We start from the raw sequence: 15,290 nt of genomic DNA, 5'->3' as shown, positions 1-15,290 counted from the left end.
TTCTTAGATATTTGAAATATACTATGAACTATGGATTACATTATGGAAAGTATCCCGTTGTGTTGGAGGGATATTGTGATGCTAATTGGATATTATATACAAAAGACTCCAAATCCACTAGTGGATATGTTTTCACGATCGGTGGGGGAGTAGTATCTTGGAAATCCACTAAGCAGACGTGCATTGCTCGGTTAACTATGGAATCCGAGTTTATAGCACTAGACAAAGCAGCTGAGGAAGCTGAATGACTGAGGAATTTCTTGGAAGATATTCCGAGCTGGACGAAACCTGTGCCTGCCGTACTGATCCACTGTGATAGTCAATCGGCGATTGGAATGACACAGAGTAATATGTACAATGGGAAGTCACGACATATACGTCGTAGACATAATACCATTAGGCAGTTGATCTCGAATGGAGTGATTGCAATCGACTATGTTAAGTCCAAAGATAATTTGGCAGATCCTCTTACAAAAGGTTAAGTCGAGATCAAGTATACTGCTCATCAAGAGGAATGAGATTAAAAATCTACAACTAAAAACGACTGTAGCGGTAACCCAACCTTGTTGACTGGAGATCCCAAGATCTTGGTTCAAAGGGACAACGAAGTTACAAAAGTTGTGTTACAACACATGAGATATTTTATCTCTATCCTAATCCTAGGATGAATTTGTGCTGTCCTACCTCATGTAGTGAGGTTAAGCTTATGCTTTTAGATAGGATACTCCTGATAGAAGTGTCACCTATATGAGTGTGAAGATAGGCCGCTTCAATGAAACACTCATGAATCCAAGATGGTGTCAATGGTCAAAACGGAACCAACCATGAGAACCTAAAGTAGGTGAGATAGGTCTCTGTGTGGGTGTTGTTGTCTTAGTATACACCAACAGCTGAGCAGTTCAAGACATCACGTTCACTGCGCAGCCTAGTATACTCGATAGCATTCCACTACAGAAGGTTCAAAGCCACAAGCTACCTCTCCCGATGCAGTGACTTATCGATTGGACTCTTGTAAAGTGTCAGCATGCATACACGCATTGCATTAATTTCCATTCATGTGGGGGATTGTTGGATATTGGAGCCTTAATGGACCAATATTGATTTTATGAAAAAATCGGAATGCCATCAATAGATAGAAGTCATAATTGACTTCAAAATTGAAATCTACGTTTCGCGTAGATAGATTTAGACTATTAATTTGCTCAAAACCGATTAAAGGTGAATGAGAAATTAATTGTTTAAAGTCGGCCCAAATAAACATTAATTACTCATTAATGATATATAAGGAAATGCATGAGAGAATAGTCCCACATCGGAAATTTTCGATATGTATTCTTTGCTTATTAATGATGTTGTGTTAATGGAGTTAACTCAGAAAAAGACCAGGTGCTCTCTTCTCAGGGGTGAGCAGGTGCTCACACATGTGAGCCCGCCACGTGCGCATGCGCAATGGGCGCTTTGTAGGCGCACTTCGCACGTACGCATCGTTGCGAGGAGCATTGAGGAGCTTAAATTTATACTCCAGATGACATTGCAGTGCCTACTGTTGGTGCAACCTTAGGTCAAGGTTGACCTGGTTGACCCGACTCGAGGTGACTTGACTCGAGTTGTATTTTGATGTTTGACTTGGGAAGATTGTCGGTGCAACCTTAGGTCAAGGTTGACCTAGTTGAGTTGCATGTTGATGTTTGACACTCGTGAGAGAGTTCTATTCTTGATATGGGACAAGAATAGATGTTTGGGAGATTATTGGTTCAACTGTAAGTCAAGGTTGACTTGGTTGACCTGATTCGGGAAAAGTCCAAGCAGGGAGCTTGGCACGCGAAAAGTCCAAGTATGGAGACTTGGCACTGGAAAAGTCCAAGTACGGAGACTTGGCACGGGGAAAAGTCCAAGCAGGAGCTTGGCACGCGGAAAGTCCAAGTATGGAGGCTTGGCACGGGGAAAGTCCAAACAGGGAGTTTGGCACGGGGAAAAGTCCTGATGAGTGAAGCCAGGCAGTCGGGAAATCCTGGTGAGTGAATCCAGGTGAAAATCCTAGTGAGTGAAGCTAGGTGAAGGTGAAAGTCCTGGTGAGTGAAGCCAGACATTCGGGAAAATCCTGATGAGTGAAGCCAGGTGAAAATCCTAGTGAGTGAAGCTAGGTGAATGAGAAAGTCCTAACTGGGATATTAAGCAGTTGGAAAGTCCTGGTGAGTGAAGCCAGGCAGTGAGAAAGTCCTAACTGGGATGTTAGGCAGTGTGGAAATCCTGGTGAGTGAAGTCAGGTGAAAGTCCTGGTAAGTGAAGCCGGGCAAGGGAAAATCCAGATGGATCGAGGGTGATCGGACATCTGGTGATGGGAAGTCCAAGTAGGTCATAGGAGTGACCCGATACTTGGTACGGAGAGAAAAGTCTAAGTGGGTCAAAGGGATTGACCGGACACTTAGCGGGGAGTCCTAGCAGGTCAAGGGAGTGACCGGATGCTAGGCGCAATGTACCAACAGGTCAAGATTGACCGGATGGTGGTTTGGACTTGGTTTGGGCGAAGACCATGAGCTGGATCGATCCGCGATCGATCCGGTGATCTGAGAATATTCTGATCGGTCGGTGACCGATCGAATACATCGTAGCATATCGTGTGTTAACTGATCGATCCGGTGACCGATCAGGCGTGCCAAATGCTGATGGTCGAGGGCTGATCGGTCCGGGACCGATCAAGAGCCTCTGATCGGTCCCCGGACCGATCAGGAGGTTCCCTGATCGGTCCATGGACCGATCAGGGATGGAACAGAAGCGAAGGCTTCTTTCCTGATCGGTCTGCAGACCGATCAGGATGTTGCCTGATCGGTCCACAGACCGATCAGGGTTCTAGCCGTTGCGACGCAACGGCTAGTTTCTTCGCTGTTTCGCTGTTTCTTCTTCGCAGGTATAAAGGGGTCGAGGGCTGCTGCTGTATAGTACTACTTCTTCCTCTTCTCTTCTGCTACAGAGCTGCTGTTCTGGTGCTTGAGCTTTGTTGAGCTCTTCTTCGCAAGCTTCGCGTGAGCTTCTCGACTGGGATATCCTGCTGTTGTAGGTGTTCTGAGGAGCTGCTGCTTCAACGAAATCCAGTCGGCGAGGAGGCAAGAAAACCTGTGTTTTTACATTCATTGTTCTTGTCTTCTTGTATTTCTTGTTGTATTCCTTTCTTGCTGTTGCAAGAATATTGTGGCGAGGTTTCTCCACCCACAAGGAGTATTTATTAGCCGGTTTTCCGGGGACTCATCCACCGACGGATTGATAGGCTTCGTCCACCTTACGGACACGCCGAGGAGTAGGAGTTTCATCTCCGAACCTCGTTACATCCTTGTGTTCGAGTTTGAGGTTTGGTCTTTCCTTTTTGCGTTTCTATTTAGTTATTTCCGCTGCGCTAACACTAATTGTAGGAAGAAACGATTTGGGGCGGCTATTCACACCCCCCCTCTCTAGCCGAGTACGAAGGATCCTAACAAGTGGTATCAGAGCAAGGTCGCTCTTCATCGGATTCACACCCGTGGGAGCACAAGCGCTAGAGAATGGATCGGTTCGGAGAAGATGTCACAATTCCGCCTTTCTACGACCGCGACGATTTCGCGTTTTGGAAGGTAAGAATGAAGTATTTTCTTATGACTAACTTAGTGCATTGGAGTTGTGTACAATTAGGGTTCAATCCTCCGATGGATAAAGAAGGAGGACCTTTAGAAAAGAAGAAGTGGACGGAGGAACAAATCCACCAATCCGAGATCAACGATGAGGTAACGAAAATTCTTGAGTTTTCATTACCTAATGACATCTTGTGTGAGATAGGTGGTTACAACAACGCCAAGGGGTTGTGGAACAACTTGGCCAAGTTCCATGAGGAGAGCTCCACTTCAAGCCATGAAGAGGAGTCAAGTGAGCTAAGTAGCTCACACCATGGAGGAGAGGAATTAGAAGTTGAGGGTTACTCAACATCTAAGGAAGAAGAGGATGAGAGCACTTCTTCAAGATTGGAGCAAGAAGAAGAAGCATCTACCTCCGGAAGGGATGAAGAAAAGAGCATTCATCCATCTTCAAACCTAGGTAACTCAAACATGTTAATTTCAAGTAAATTGCATATAATGTGTTTTGAGTGTAGGGAATTTGGGCACTACAAGAGTAAGTGTCCAAAGAGGGTAAGAAAGACTCCACCGGCACCAAAGGTCAAGAAAGCCGGAGTCCCGATACGCAAAGGCAAGGAGCACGTAGTGTGCTTCCAATGCAAGCGAAGGAGACACTATAGGAGCCATTGTCCAAGGGGGAGGCAACCTCACAAGGACAAGGGATGCACATCGATAGGGGGAGCTAAGGCAAACCCTAAGGTACCTTTTAAGGCATACTATTGCAATTCAAATAAGAAACATGCTAGTAGTTTTATTGCTATTGCAAATAATGATGAGCATGTTAACACTAGAAATCAACACATGTGCTTAGGTGCTAAACATGTCAACCTAGATAGGGATACTACTAGGAATGCCAACCCTAGAATTACCTCATCTAAGGTTAAGGAGAACCTAGGTAGGAATCCCAAATCAACTAGACACATGCCTAGGAATGCCTCAAAGAAAAATGACAAATCAAAAATTGAGGTATTAGAGAAGGAGAATCAAGTCTTGAGGTCAAGACTTGATACTTTGGAAAAAGCTCTTAAGAACTTGGAGAAGTCATCTCTAGGGTTTAAGGGTCAAATTTCAAAGCCCAAGGACAAGAAAGGTTTGGGTCACAAACCTAAGTCCCAATTGGTCAAGCCCACTTACCATAATGTTTCATTCGATTATGGAACAAAATCTAGGACTAGGAAGACCACCACCAAGGTCACAAGGGAAGTCACCCCTATAGTTGACCTTGATGAGACCCAAATGACCAAGGCTTTAAAGCCTAAGAGGGTCATTAGGAGGGTTGCTAGGAAGTCATCCCTAGTGAATATTTAGTGAACCCAATGAGCTCTAATAGGTATTGGGTTCCTAGGAGCATTTTCTCTACCCCATAGATGGGTTAGAGAGTGTCAACTCCAATAAGAAGGGTAGTTAACCCAACTTTGAGGAAATTGACACTCAAGGAGCATTTTCAAGGTTTTTGGGAACCTTTGAAAATGAAATGGAATAATCTTTGTCATTCACTCCTTGGAAGAGTAAGTTGTGCCAAAGTGAGAATATATTAATCTTACTTTAAATTGACACAATTTGGAAAAACCTAGAGAAATATCAAATTGGGATTTTGATATTCTCTTAGGTAATCAAGGCAATCCGGGCCTTAACTTAGAAGTGCTACTCTTGTAGAATTTTAAATGGTATAAATCAAACAAGAGATCAAGAAATGTCAATTTGGGTTTTGACATTTTCTTGGAGCACTTTGGGCAATCTAGGATTAGAATTTAAGTTAGCTAAGTGATTAAGGATACTTAGATAGGTAATCTAGGTATTTTATTTGTGTTAACTTACCATGGTTGTTTGCCATATGCCATGTCATGACATCATATTTAATTTATGATCATTTGAAATGCCATGATAATGCTTAGGTTATTATATGTCATGTGTTAGTTTAGTTTCAAACTTTATGCCATGACATCATGACATTGGCACATGTTTTTACTTATGATATCATTATATGCCATGTCATCATCTCTTGCATTATAATCAATGAAATTGATTTAAGGACAAACATATAATTTGATATTGAGATCAAATTGATGTTTAGAAAATGCATGAGAACTTAGCCTAAGTTGACCTTAACCCATATCTCACATCAAATTGACTTGAATGTGGGTTGATACACCTTAGATGTGTGTGAGATATTAGGATCATGAGTTAGGATCAAGGTGCATAGTTTTTGTACCTAGATGAGCCTAATTCAAGAAAAGGAGGATCATAGGGAAAGCTTGTGTACAAGTCATGTACATCTAGCCCTAAGATTATGGTCCTAAATTCAAATGATTTTAAAAGCATTTTAAAATTGATTTGAAAAACCTTGATGAAGCTTTCTAGTGATAGCATTCATCATTGAACATTGTGATACAAAGTTGAGTTAAACTTGAACTTTTTCAAAGTTTTTGAACTTTGTATCAAGATTGAAAATGGAAACTATTTTCATAGAAAATTATTTTTCCGTGATAGTATATGGTATGAGGAGTGTATCCTCAAAATTTTACGATTTTTGGAATTTTCTGGAATTTATTAGGAGTTTCGAATTTCCGGGAAGGAAATCGAAATCTCCTGTCAGAGTGGATGGTGACCGATCCGGTGAAGTTCTGATCGGTCTGGTGACCGATCAGTGACGATCCAGTGCGATCAGTGAAGGGTGGATCGGTCTGGGGATCGATCCAGGGGGATTCTGATCGGTCTGGGGACCGATCAGTGCGTGCCAGTTTCTGATTTTCAGCAGTTGGTCTGAAATTTCAGCTGGAAGTTGGGTTTTGTGGATTTCTAAAGGTTTGAAACTCGCCAAGACATTGTTGGTGCAATGGTCAAGGGGGAGTTGACCTTTAGGGGAAGTTTTACCTAATTGTCAAGGGGGAGTTGACTTTTAGGGGGAGTTTTTACTCCAAAAGACTTTTAAGGATTAGTGATATGGGATTATCACTAAGTTGATTGTTGAGTTTAGTATCAAGGGGGAAATTAAGAGTTTCAAATGAAAGGTATGAGACTTTCATTAGGAAGAAACTCTTGACCTTGATACCCTCCTTTTTCTTTTTGATGTGTGTCAAAAAGGGGAGAGTGTTCATTGGAGAATTATTGGAGAACCCAAGTTAGGTTATCGGGTTAACCTAAGCTAGGGAAAGAATGTCAAGGAATGTTCAAGGAAGAACATTGGTAATCTTTTTTGATGTGTGTCAAAAAGGGGGAGAATTATTGGAGAACCCAAGTTAGGTTATCGGGTTAACCTAAGGGGAGAATGTCCAGAGAATGTTCAAGGAAAGAACATTGGACATTGGAAGATGGTTGGAAAACCTAAGTTAGGTAATCGGGTTAACCTAACTTGATTATGGTTTTGTCAAACATCAAAAAGGGGGAGATTGTTGGTGCAACCTTAGGTCAAGGTTGACCTGGTTGACCCGACTCGAGGTGACTTGACTCGAGTTGTATTTTGATGTTTGACTTGGGAAGATTGTCGGTGCAACCTTAGGTCAAGGTTGACCTAGTTGAGTTGCATGTTGATGTTTGACACTCGTGAGAGAGTTCTATTCTTGATATGGGACAAGAATAGATGTTTGGGAGATTATTGGCTCAACTGTAAGTCAAGGTTGACTTGGTTGACCTGATTCGGGAAAAGTCCAAGTAGGGAGCTTGGCACGCGAAAAGTCCAAGTATGGAGACTTGGCACTGGAAAAGTCCAAGTACGGAGACTTGGCACGGGGAAAAGTCCAAGCAGGAGCTTGGCACGCGGAAAGTCCAAGTATGGAGGCTTGACACGGGGAAAGTCCAAACAGGGAGTTTGGCACGGGGAAAAGTCCTGGTGAGTGAAGCCAGGCAGTCGGGAAATCCTGGTGAGTGAATCCAGGTAAAAATCCTAGTGAGTGAAGCTAGGTGAAGGTGAAAGTCCTGGTGAGTGAAGCCAGGCATTCGGGAAAATCCTGGTGAGTGAAGCCAGGTGAAAATCCTAGTGAGTGAAGCTAGGTGAATGAGAAAGTCCTAACTGGGATATTAGGCAGTTGGAAAGTCCTGGTGAGTGAAGCCAGGCAGTGAGAAAGTCCTAACTGGGATGTTAGGCAGTGTGGAAATCCTGGTGAGTGAAGCCAGGTGAAAGTCCTGGTAAGTGAAGCCGGGCAAGGGAAAATCCAGATGGATCGAGGGTGATCGGACATCTGGTGATGGGAAGTCCAAGTAGGTCATAGGAGTGACCCGATACTTGGTACGGAGAGAAAAGTCTAAGTGGGTCAAAGGGATTGACCGGACACTTAGCGGGGAGTCCTAGCAGGTCAAGGGAGTGACCGGATGCTAGGCGCAATGTACCAACAGGTCAAGATTGACCGGATGTTGGTTTGGACTTGGTTTGGGCGAAAACCATGAGCTGGATCGATCCGCGATCGATCCAGGTGATCTGAATATTCGATCGGCGGTGATCGATCGAACATCGATAGCATATCAGGTGTTAACCGATCGGTCCGTGACCGATCGAGTCGATCGGCGAACAGATCGAGGCGAAGAGGGCCGATCGGTCCGGGACCGATCAAGGCCCGATCGGTCCCCGACCGATCAGAGGTTCGATCGGTCCATGGACCGATCAGGATGGAACAAGCGAGCTTCTTTCCGATCGGTCCGCACCGATCAGATGTTACTGATCGGTCCACGCATCGAGTTCTAGCTGCGACGCAACGGCCAGTTTCTTCGCTGTTTGTATAAAGGGGTCGAGGGCTGCTGCTGTATAGTACTACTTCTTCCTCTTCTCTTCGCTGCAGAGCTGCTGTTCTGGTGCTTGAGCTTTGTTGAGCTCTTCTTCGCAAGCTTCGCGTGAGCTTCTCGACTAGGTGTTCTGAGGAGCTGCTGCTTCAACGAAATCCAGTCGGCGAGGAGGCAAGAAAACCTGTGTTTTTACATTCATTGTTCTTGTCTTCTTGTATTTCTTGTTGTATTCCTTTCTTGCTGTTGCAAGAATATTGTGGCGAGGTTTCTCCACCCACAAGGAGTATATTGTATTAGCCGGTTTTCCAGGGACTCATCCACCGACGGATTGATAGGCTTCGTCCACCTTACGGACACGCCGAGGAGTAGGAGTTTCATCTCCGAACCTCGTTACATCCTTGTGTTAAGGTTTGGTATTCTTCCTTTCGTTTCTATTTGTATTTTCCGCTGCGCTAACAAATTGTAGGAAGAAACGAGCGATTTGGGGCGGCTATTCACACCCCCCCCTCTCTAGCCGAGTACGAAGGATCCTAACACCTACGTGGCACTCGGGTGACGTATCAGACTCGTACAATGCCTATGTGGCATCCACGTGGGCAAGAAGAGATGACTGGACTGTTGATTGGGGCAAATGGATAGCTAAAGGGTTATAACTTTTCAGAATGGACGATCTAGATCGATCCAGCCCAAAGAACACAAACTTTTCAGAATGGACGATCTAGATCGATCCAGCCCAAAGAACACATCCACTCACCCAAAAGGCATTCAACCTCTTCATTTGGTATAAATAGAACCCTCCAGATGTTGAAAAATTCATTCGAATCATCGAATTCATCTATTCTACTCTCTCTTGAGCATTCATCTCATCTTGTGCATAAAGAGTCCAAAAAGCCTACGAGAAGGTTCGCTGGTCTCGGAATTCGAAGTGCTACGATTCCGAGACGTTCGTCGTTGTATCTTGGGAACGAATTGCTGCTATCCGTTAGCACCGTAGCGGAGTAATATCGTTTACAGAGATAGTGTCGAACACTAGCCTCGACGATCCATATCAGTTTATGCACTCCAAGAGATACTGGGACCAACAGTCAATAGTACTCAGGATTACTATTAAAAAAAATATATATAAAAGATAGTTGGTGCATGTTCAAATCAAGTTTCTTATTATTAGGATTATGAATTCTTATAGATACATCCCCTAACATGATAACTTTTCATCATTCGACTCAGCCATAATAAAAGGATTAATATAAATAGATTTATATATATATATATATATACACCACATGTATCTACCATATTTTATTTTTTTTAATAGAGGTAGGCGTATTCATTTTAATTAATTCAGTTCTTATATGTAAATGTGGCAAAAAGTGAAATCACTCGCCCCTAGTGCTCCCATCGCACCCGACCCCAGGTCATCATGAGAGAGGTAAATCATGACAGCCGAGAGGACAAGTGGTGATGGGATGAATTGCACAGGGTCTAGGGATTTATACCCTAACAGCCTTACGGCTCGACCCTACGACCTCATGTGACAAACATACCACCACTTACCATCTCAGATGACCCGTGAGGTCCAATTCTTATAGGTAAATGCTCAATATCCAAGTAGGCTAATAAATTTGATCATGATCAAGTGTTTTTAGATTGTCTTATGTCTATTTATTTGTGTTTACTCCCCACAACACCTCGATTTTTTTTATATACAAAGTATATATTTACTTGTTACTAATAAAGTCTAGTCTATGTTCTTCCTTTATTTTGCTCCGATAGTATAATATAACATTAAATTATACAACATCATTTATTTTATTCTATAGGATCGTACTAAGCTTGTTCATGTATAACATCATTATCAAAAGGCTCTCCGACAAGGATTTCAGATGTGGAGTGAGAAGCATAAGATGCATTTCATTCTTGTAGTTTTCTCCTCTTATTGGAGCTACACAAACAAAGAGTTGCATCCTCGAATCTATCCAAAGGAGCTACGCAAAGAGTTGCCGCCTAGAATGATGCTATTGTCTTTCGTTCCTTTTTTTAATTTGTTGGGTTAGACGTTGAGGAAATGAAGGAGCGCCTCTACTTCTCCTTTATCTTCCTCATTGATGCAAATGTCAGGGAGACGAAGAGGCACTCCTGCACCTTGGTCTTTCTTAGTCATTTGAGGTGATCAAAGGTAAAGAAGAACGTCCTGTGGAAAAGAATTTGACTCATGAAATTCAAAGGGCTTTCCGACTTCATTCATGATTGTGCTTCTAATATCAAGCAGAGATCAAGATCGTCTCAGGAGATTAGTGTGAGTTTTTTTTTATATTTCATGCTATTAGAAATAAAAATGATATCCGAGCCATACCTAAACATGAAACTTGTCTCTTTGTCGAAAAGAAATATCTCTTCTATCGTCGCCAGGTAAAATCGTGACTGGGTCATGATTTACCATAGTTGTCGAGCTCTGAGAAGTTGCTGGCTATCGGTCTTCGAGGCCGGAGAGTACCAACGACTTCGTCGGGAGGTTGACAATCGACAATCGTGACAATCACATTCGTCACATGAAGAAAGAGCGAAACAGTAGTGATAGGGAAGAGAGGATGTTTAATCGATTCAAAAATCTGTTTAATCAATTAAACCGATGAAGCATAATATATCTGTGATCTATGTAATCGATTAATTTAATGGGTTAAACTAATCGATTATACAGAATTTAATCGATTGAAGGCAAAGCTTTTTCGTGCGAATCAATTCGTTTAATCGATTCAAGGCAAAACTTTCTTGTGTAACAGGAAGCGTGAGCGTCAAACTTTCTGTGCTTTATTTTCCAAGCACGCAATTAAAAAAAACAAGATCAAATACTGTTTTGCATGAAAACGTTTGGTTAGATTTAATTAAATGCATTTGTTAATTAATAAATACATGTTTAATTACTATATGGCTCAATTAATTATTAATTAAACCATCTTAGTTCAATTAAATATGGTTTAAATTATTAATTGATTTAAGTAGATCAGTTTAATTCAATAATACTTATAAGGTCTGGTTCATAACATTAGTTGATTTATCCAGATCAATTTATTATTAAATTAATTAGGCTGATTTGATTACATGAGTCAGGCTAATCAAATCAAATTAGATTTGTTCTGATAAATCAGATTTGATCATATGAATCAAATTACCTAATGGGTCAAGATTTGATAAAATGAGTTAGATATAAACCAGAACAAACATAGATAAGATATCCTGCCCAATTAGATAACATAGATAAGATATCCTGTCCAATTAGATTAGTTCTGATTTGAAAATAGATCAAATACAGGAGCTGGTCAACAAATCAAATGTGCTAGTCAATTGAGACTCCCTAAATAAAAAAATTTATTTTTCTTATTTGCTTATGCATTTTGTATATATTTGTTCCATGTATATGTGGAAATTGAATTTGACCGATTTTGTTACTAGTTTGTCGGTTTGTACTGACATTATTATTTTCAATTTTAGATGCCACGAACAATATACACGATAATATGTCACTATGAACGACAACATGAGCTTTGGGAGGAGATCAAGGAGTTAGAATATGACCTGTATCATGGAATCAGATGACTTATTGGTCGGCTCGATCGGATATTTTGGAAACTCGAGTGAGAAGGGTATCCAGTCCTTGACGAACACAAAAGATGGGCTCTACTCGAGTCACTACCGGAACATCTTCTTGATATAGAATACCAGCTACTGGATTGCTCTGAAGGGCGCATTGCATATTCAAAGATGTACAGGGATCTACTTCATTTGGCATGGGATCCTAAAGAATTAGAAGAGGATTTAGATTTCGAAGAAATGAACCTGAGGAATTTGAGGAGGATCTAGAAATGAATTCCGTAGAGGATCTAGAGATGGACTCCGAAGAATTTGAGGAGAATTCAAAAATAGACCTTGAAGAATCTGAGGAGGAAGATCATGAAGAATCAGAAGAAGATTCGGAAGAATGTGTACAAAATACAGAAATTGATCTAAACATGGATATGAAGGATAACTCTAAGGCTGATCTTGTCATCATCGAGTCTAGGATGAACGAGATAGAATTGCCCACTACACTAATATATTTTCTAGTGAGAGTGGTTCTAGCTTATCTATATTATTAATGTTCTGTCCTTATATACAAATAATATTAACTCATTTAGTTCTTTTCTGAAAATAATGTAGTAGAAACTGTTGTTTTGTACAAATAGTGCTATATTTTATGAAAAAATAATTATGTTATGTGTTAACTAACTTGCTTATGATTAGTTCATATTTTATAATTAGTTCATAATAAATGATTAGTTCATAATCAATGATTAGTTCATTTTATTTATGATTAGTTCATATAAAAATGATTAGTTTATTTAATGATTAATTCATTAGATGAGATGCATGTAATATAATTGATTAATGTTGATTGGATTGACACATATAAATTGTTGGATCGATCGCACGTGAGGGGGGGGGGATGAATTACGTGGTTTTCAAAAACTAGTTTTCTCGTTTTGAAATCAAAGTATACGAATGCAGCGGAAAAACTAAAAAGAACGAGAACACAAGAAGACACGAACGATTTACTTGGTTCAGAGCCTTTGGTGACTCCTACTCCAAGACCCAAGTCCTGCAGACCTATCGATGGGTAAATCACTAAAGACCTCTTCTGGTATACACTACAACAAATTTGTTAAAAGACAACACTATAAAGACAACGATTTTTGAGGGAATTGTTGTTAATTTGACAAAAGACAACAGTTTTTGACAAAACCGTTGTCTTTTAGCTCTAAAGAAAAACAAAAGACAACGGTTTTTGTAAAAACCGTTGTCGTTGAGCGAATTGTTTTATAATCAACAACACATTTTACAACGGTTTCCTAAAACCATTGTGTTTAAGCGCATTTTTTAGAGGATTACACATTTTACAACGGTTTTTAAACCGTTGTAAACCTAATTCTTTTGTTCAATTGCCCTGGTTTAATGTCTTCCCCTCTCCGAAATATATTTTGGCGCGTGTTTTCCCTCCCTCATCCCGCGATCTCTTCGGGAACCCTAGGCAACTGTGTCTTTCTCCTCTCCTCATCCCGCGATCTCTTCACGTTCCCTCTCCTCACACAATCTCCTCTTCCCGATCTCCTCACACAATCTTCTCCACTCCTCACACATTTTTGCCTTCCACCCCTTTGCACGAACCCCTCTCCTCAAAACTCCTCTCTGGCTAAACCTCTCTTGCTGAAAGTCTCCGACGAACCCCTCTCCTTGAACCTCTCCTTCAAACTCCTCTCAGACTAACCCTCTTCCGCTGAACATCTGAACAAGCCACCTTCGTTCCCTTTTCAAATGGGGTGAATCCATAGTTACACTGATATAACTCAGGTATGACTGGAAAAACTCTTTCATCTTTTTAGAAGGGTTTATAGTATTTTTTTCATCTTCTTAGAAAGGTTTAGAAAAAGACCATTGTGATGCATTGTTATATGGAGTTTGTAAACAACATACAAAAATGTTTTTTTTCCCTACTTTGGTAAAGTATATCATAGTAGTTGTTTCACTTATGTGAATTGAACAAATTATCTTGATACTAATCAATGGAGATGGACCTTGTAAAGTCTCCATGAATGTCTTCAGAATTTTATAGGCAAGTCTGCATTTTCAGTTTCAGGGGCAGATCAGGAACTCATGCGAGTCCCTTGATTTGGTTAGCTGTAGACCATGTGCAGCAACTAAAACAGGGAGACATCTGGTACCTGTAGTGATAATGGAAATTAAAAGCTAAAAGACACAATTTGGAAATCAAAATATATCAGAAACATCATGCTACCAGGAGCAATATTTGAACACAAGTTATTTTTTTTAAAACAAGAGAAGCTCAACTAAAAAGGAGATGAGGGAAACGAATATACTAGCGATGCATTTAAACACGCTACTTCTGGTTTTAAATTTCCCAATTTAAAACAAGAGCTTGCACTACTTCTTGTTCAAGTTTTCCTTAGGTAAGAAGTTGTCCGACAATTAATAAGAAATCACAATACGTTTGATATGATGCCAATAAAGAAGGAAAACATGGTTCCATATAACTTGTCAATCCATACAAGCATGATCTGCAACTAGAAGTTTTTTTTGCTAAATCATGTTATCTTGGTCTCTTCTTTACAATTCTTCTAGCTTGTCTCTCTTCAAAGTATACTTCTCTTATCTCTACTACATGCTTAATGTTTAAAATAATTGATTAATAGTTGTCACATTTAATATTAATTTAGCTGTATTTACCTTAATAATTAAATGAAATTATATATATATATATTCCAGCATAATTCACTAGATTAATTTTGTGTTGTTTGTAGCATTGCTAATTTAATGTTATTCTTACAATTGTTTTGAAGGATTTGACTCATTATTAGCTGCTTAGTTGTATGAGTAATGGATAAAGATTGGATGTCAAAGAATAGGCTATCACATGAATATGAGATTGGGGTAGAGTCTTTCTTGCACTTTGCAACACAAAACGCTATAGATCCGAATGCAATACCTTGCCCATGTGCAAGATGTGGTAATCTAAAGACGAAAGATGTTGATACTATAAGAGCACATTTGTGTTGTAATGGTATGGATTTAACATATCATACATGGATTTGGCATGGGGAAAAATCTAAGATCGAGAACTCAATGAATGATCGAGTAGGCCAAGATGAACACCAATCTTTTGCTGAGGAACCTATTGATATGGTACATGCTGCATATGATAGTTATGCTGAGAATCCAAAACAATTCCATAAGCTACTTGAAGATGCTGAGAAACCTTTATATCCAGGATGTACTAAATTTACAAAGTTATCTTCACTTGTCAAATTATATAACCTGAAGACAAAATATAGTTGGAGTGATAAAAGTTTCACTGACATACTTAGTTTGATCAGGGAAATGCTT

This window comes from Zingiber officinale, chromosome 2A (genome assembly GCF_018446385.1).
Source record: "Zingiber officinale cultivar Zhangliang chromosome 2A, Zo_v1.1, whole genome shotgun sequence".
Classification (NCBI taxonomy): Eukaryota; Viridiplantae; Streptophyta; class Magnoliopsida; order Zingiberales; family Zingiberaceae; genus Zingiber; species Zingiber officinale.
This window is presented reverse-complemented; position numbering follows the sequence as displayed.